The sequence below is a fragment of the Octopus bimaculoides genome, chromosome 15 (genome assembly GCF_046866305.1).
Source record: "Octopus bimaculoides isolate indiv1 chromosome 15, ASM4686630v1, whole genome shotgun sequence".
In the NCBI taxonomy this organism is placed as follows: domain Eukaryota; kingdom Metazoa; phylum Mollusca; class Cephalopoda; order Octopoda; family Octopodidae; genus Octopus; species Octopus bimaculoides.
In genome coordinates this window covers 46,399,490-46,405,489 of record NC_142942.1, presented here as the reverse complement: position 1 = coordinate 46,405,489, position 6,000 = coordinate 46,399,490, and the positions used below count along the sequence as shown (strand labels likewise).

The window sequence follows — 6,000 nt, the reverse complement described above, 5'->3', positions numbered from 1 at the left end:
TAGACAGACTCTACTTTACAGTGCTTTCTAAGTATTAAGGTTATTGTGACCTAACATCCAAGATGAAAAGTAGCTGGTACGGGGCTGGAGAGGAGGAATTGAGGAGGCAAAGAGTATGAATATGGTTGATGTTATTGATGTGTGATGAGAGGGCCGCTAGCAAAGATGAGAAAGACTAGTCCAGACATTTGGATATTTGGAGTTTGAGGGATCAAATTTGTGTGGGGACAATAAGTGATGGCTGTACAGATCTTGAGTAAGAAGCAGATGAGAGGAATATCTCAATGAATGGATGATGAGCTTTGACTGGATAGGGGATGGAAGAATCAGTGAAAAAGGGGAGGGTGAGTTGGTGGTTTGTGTGGTGTTGTGTAGCCACAGGATAATTACAGGTAAAATTTGGCAAGGTGGTTGGTAGGTTTAAGAAATTGCTAAAGCACCTTGGCTGCGTAGAGATCAAACTACCATTCCACCATAGCGTTTAACCATCCGACTTAAGTTGGCTGGTTTGATGCTGATATCATATCAAAGTCAAAGACAAGAGAATGCAGCCAAGTTCTGGTCAAGTGAAAGTTTTAACATTTTAAATGCTTCCTGAAATTGAAGTGGTCCACAGCATAACAAAATCCTTCATGCATGAAAGCAGCCACAGAGTCTGACACACAAGCAGACTTGCATAATCATGCAGCACACATTTTCTTTCACAATCATATGATCTTACACACACACACATTTTTCATAGCCACCAGACATTTTAACAGAACTCTTGATTGATAGTTTCTTCAAGAGAGAGAAAGAGCGAAATAGAGCTGAAAAACTGAGACAGGGAAGAGAGATGAGGAGATGAGGAATTGAGACAGGGGGAGAGAGAGAGAGAGAGAGAGACTGAGAGAAGAGGAGAGATTAGATAAAATAAAAAAGAGAAACAAAAACAACACAGAATAAAACACACACACACATACTCGCAAACACATTTTTTGTGTGTGTATAAATGTGTTAGAGATACAATATACACCCAGTTATATTTTTGGGAGCCTCACATCAATCACCACTACAGCAGCATCCATGAAAACGTTCACTACTACCACTACAACAACCGAAATGACCATCCCTCCTACCACAGCTTTCGCGATAATGGTCACTAACCACATCACCACCTCTAGAACAACAGCTATCATGACCACTGCTACCATAACAACCACACCATCATGACCATCACCAACACAATAGCAAACACAGTCGTTAACTCGCACTATAATTATCTCAATGACCGCCAGTGCTACCATCATTATCATTAGCAGAACCACAATAACTACCATTATCAAAACTACACCAACTTGTAGTAACACCACCACCACAACTACGGTATCATAACCATCATCATCATCATCATCATTTAACGTCCGTTGTCCATGCTGGCATGGGTTGGACTCTTTGATCAGGGGTTGGTAAGCTAGAAGGCTGTTTAAATCAGTGGTACTCAACCATTTTTCACTTATGGACCTCTTTGATTCCCGTTTTACTCGGGTGGACCCCACAACCATTTGACGATTAAAAAGTCCAATTATATTTTTATAATTAAACATTATTAGGAACTGCTTGAAACAAAAATTGTTAAAATATTCTGTGTACTGTAGAAATGTAATAAATCTGCTGCATATAAATTTTAGCAACAAAATCATATGCCCCCACCCCCTCCCAAAGGTCATGTGGAACCTGGTTGAGATCCACTGGTTTAAATTATAACCCCCACCCCCAGAGAGCAAAACCATTCCCCAGACCATGATCACCATATCATTACTATTCACAGTACCGCAATACAACAGTTCGAACAGAGATCATAAGGAGGCATCTAAGTGGCGGCTTGACCTGCTAGTAATAGCTGCTAAATCTTTGTTGAATTTACCGCTATCTTCACTACAACCATATCGTTACCACTGGCACCACCTCCATCCCCCACCAAATCCAGCTAGTTAAATGACAAGACTGATTTCTCATCACACACACACACACAGAAACGTATACATACAAGCATGTAGCCCGTGACACACAAACACCAGCCTTAGTAACAGACAGAGGGCACTACACGATCACTAGGTTTGCTAGAAATAACAACTGCATCTCATTTTTAGAAAAAAAGAAGGCACACGTTAATCCAGTATAGAAGAGTAAAGAAAACTAGGCGTTTCTCGCTGGGCTCTGGTTTATAGGATCAGGGCTGATTTGGGACCAAACAACAACAGATGGTGCTTTCTAGAAACCAAAGATTGGGGTGGGGGTGAGAGGGAAGAGCATCGATCAGTCCAGAAATAGCTAAATCGCTTTTAAATCACTCCCTGCTGTCTTTAAAAAGGAAACTGAGAAGTGTGTATACAAGATAACGCAGTGCTGGGTGCGTTGAAACAAACTCAGACGGGATGGTCACGACTGGCTCTCTGAACATTGGTCACTTCAATCAGAGCTGATTTGGGGGGGGGGGGGTTGCACAACAAAACATTTCGCTGGTTTGATTTATCGATACTCCAAAGGACTACCATGAATCTTTAGGGACACAGTAGAGCACGAGACCGTCTATTATTTCAGTTTGCTTCCTTTTTTTTTGTGAGTGGAGGGGATTATAAAGCTTCATAACGCAATTGACACCGAAGACGGCGTTGTTTGGATTGACATGGGCTTCACGTAATTTCCTCTCAGCAAGCCTTCATTATTATCAACTTAGCAGCCGAGTCCTTCAAAAAGACAGGCAAAGTGTTCGTACTGCAAATAACCGAAGACATTCAAGTAACATCGCGTCAGCGCCATTTAATGTGAACGACAGAAACGGTGGAGGCTTCTAGAAATAACAACCAAATCTACCCGAAAAACAGGACAGTCACGGTTGGAACATCCTTGATCATAGGATCTGCTAAACCAGGATTAACTTGGCGTGAAACTGACAACAATAATATAGTTTATATATATATATGAAATTTAGCGATCATTCATGCATTTCCTCCAAAAGGAAGGCGATACGGTCGGGTATTCATCGACAGAACAGCCAAATCGTGTTTGGCAATATATTAGAAAATATAACCACGGAAACATAGAATAATAATAACAATGATATTAGACGTGTGGTGGTCACGGCTAGAACGCCTTTGATGACAGAATTGCTCTGACATGTGGCTAAACAACAAGGATACAGAAAAGGATATTGTTATATATATATATATATATATATATATATATATATATATATATATACACACATACCCCAGATTTTATGTATACTCAAGTGTATGTGTGTGTATACATAAATATATACACACATAACCATATTTTACATATATACACATATCCCATATTATAATTATATATACATACCCATATTTTACATATATTCGTACCCGTATTTAACATACACACCCGTATTTCATATACACACATACCCGTATTTCATATACGCACACGTACTCGTATTTTTCATATATATATATAATATATACACCCACATATACCCGCATTAAATATATATACATACACCCCATATTTTATGCGCACACGTACCCCATATCTCACACACATAGAGAGAGATACACAAACACATACCATATAATGAATATATATATAAAGACATATTTTATGTATATATAACCCCTCCACCATATTTTATATATACACAGACACTATATGTAACTATACACACAGCATAATTTAAATAAACACATACACCATACATTTGTGTACGAATGTGTAAACACCCTGTATTTTTGTAGGGAATTAAAGAAATATTAAATGGAAAAAAAAAAGATTAAGAAAAGGGAATGAATAATAAATATAACAGAGAAAGAAACGGCGTTTTGCCTGCCTACCTAACTTATAATATTATATTAATGTTTCTGAAGAACTCCAAGACGAAACGGTAAACAGAGAAATAGGAAGCGGAGCAACAATTGCCACTAGCAGCAGCATCCCGAATTATCTTGTAAAGATGGCAGCACGTCAGCTCTTCACACGTGCTTCTTAAAAGTCTGCTACAGCAGTTGCATTGTAAGGAATATTGGTAAACAGCAGAAGTTGCAACAGCAGTAAAAGACTAACGTGGTGTGTATGAGAGAGAGAGAGAGATGAGGATAGAGAGAAATAGATAAAAAGATACAGAAAGAGATAGAGAGAGAATGACAAAATAATAGAGAGAATGCGTGAAAGACAGAAAAGTGGGGGGAGAGGGGAGAAGGTTGATTATAAAAGCGAATATATTTACGCAATCTGTCATATACCACAATCTGCATAAAATATACTACATATCTTCATAGCACCTTGGGTAAGTGTCTTCTGCTAGAGCCTCGGGCTGACCAAAGCATTGTGAGGGATTTGGTAGACGGAAACTGAAAGAAGCCCATCGTGTGTGTGTTTATGCATGTATCTGTTTGCCCCCACCACCTCTGCCATCTCTTGACAACTGATGCTGGTGTGTTTATGTCCTCTGTAACTTAGCAGTTTAGCATAAGAGACCAATAGGATAGGTACTAGATTTACAAAGAATAAGTCCTGGAGTCGATTTCTTCAACTAAAACCAAAACCCTTTAAGGCGGTGCTCCAGCATGGCCACAGTCAAATAACTGAAACAAGAATATATATATATATATATATATATATATATATATATATATATATACATACATATATTTACATACATACATACAATTGACAAAAGAATAGGAAATTGTGCAATGAACTTCATTAGCTTACAGCCGTTTCTGCCACAAAATACAGTGCACTCAATACAAAGTGCTTGTGCATCAACTAATAGCTTTCGCAAATAAACTTGCACTTCATTTTACAAGCTCTGAGGAAGCTATAAAGTGATGTACAAGCACTCAGTTCTGAGTGCACTGCACTTTGTAGCACCAACAGCTATAAGCTAATGAAATTGATAGCATAATTTCTTGTTCCTTTGTCATTTATTTAATTTCACATTACACTCTGTACTCTACTAACATTTTATCCTGAAGCATATCTATATTGAGTTCAAAACACCAGGTTATTAGTATTGCTATGCCTTATATATATTTTTTTTTTTTTGGCACCTGTGCCCAGCGTCGCCTTTCTGGCACTTGTGCCTGCAGCATGTGTAAGAACTTTCGAGCGAGATCGTTGCCAGTGCCCCTGGACTGGCTCTTGTGCGGGTGGCACATAAAATACACCATTTTGAGCGTGGCCGTTGCCAGTACCGCCTGACTGGCCTTCGTGCCGGTGACACCTAAAAGCACCCACTACACTCTCGGAGAGGTTGGCGTTAGGAAGGGCATCCAGCTGTAGAAACTCTGCCAAATCAGATTGCAGCCAGGTGTAGCCATCGGGTTTCACCAGTCCTCAGTCAAATCGTCCAACCCATGCTAGCATGGAAAGCGGATGTTAAACGATGATGATGATGATGATGATGATATATATATATATTTTTAGTCAAATGTATCAAACCCAATACTTTAGTCAAGTGGTGGCGGGGAAGAGTGGGAGGAGACAAACACAGACATAAACACACACACATTGAGATCCTAAAATTCAGAGTGTCACATAAAAGGCACTGGTGCCACATAAAAAGCACCCAGTACACTCTGTGGAGTGATCAGCATAAGGCAGGGCATCCAACTGTGAAATTCAAGTTGAAATAGGTTACAGAACCTGGTGCGACCCCTAGCCTTGCCAGTCCCTGTCAAGCATCCAACCCATGCCAGCAGAGAAAACAGATGTTAAAAGTTGATGATGATGATGATGATGATGATACCAAACCTGGATTTTTTTGTAGGGAGGGAGGAATGCATCAAAATTAAAACAAGTCAATTAAAGGAAAATTTATTATAAAGAGGGAAAACCGTCAAGAGCAGCATGTGCCCCTGGGAGCTGTGGTTGAGAACTACTGGTCAACAGTGATTAGAATTTCATCAACTGAATATAGGCTGTGTTAGACATAAAGGGTAAAGATCCCCTTCAGTCACGAATGACCATGAAATTGTACCT

The 6,000-nt window shown here is 39.4% G+C and overlaps 1 protein-coding gene across 4 annotated transcripts in view; it reads right to left on the bottom strand.

The window, feature by feature from the left end:
• LOC106880850 (dual specificity mitogen-activated protein kinase kinase 1) overlaps nucleotides 1–6,000 on the bottom strand; it is a 60,349-nt gene that overhangs the window by 46,280 nt on the left and 8,069 nt on the right. The window contains exon 1 of one of the 4 annotated variants that reach the window (XM_089363801.1): nucleotides 3,852–4,198. The exons of 2 other annotated variants lie outside the window; for them this stretch is intronic. The gene's annotated coding sequence lies outside the window, so the exon portion shown is untranslated. Of the gene's footprint in view, nucleotides 1–3,851; nucleotides 4,199–6,000 lie in introns of those variants that run through there. One more of the 4 variants, XM_014930989.3, reaches the window with a different exon arrangement.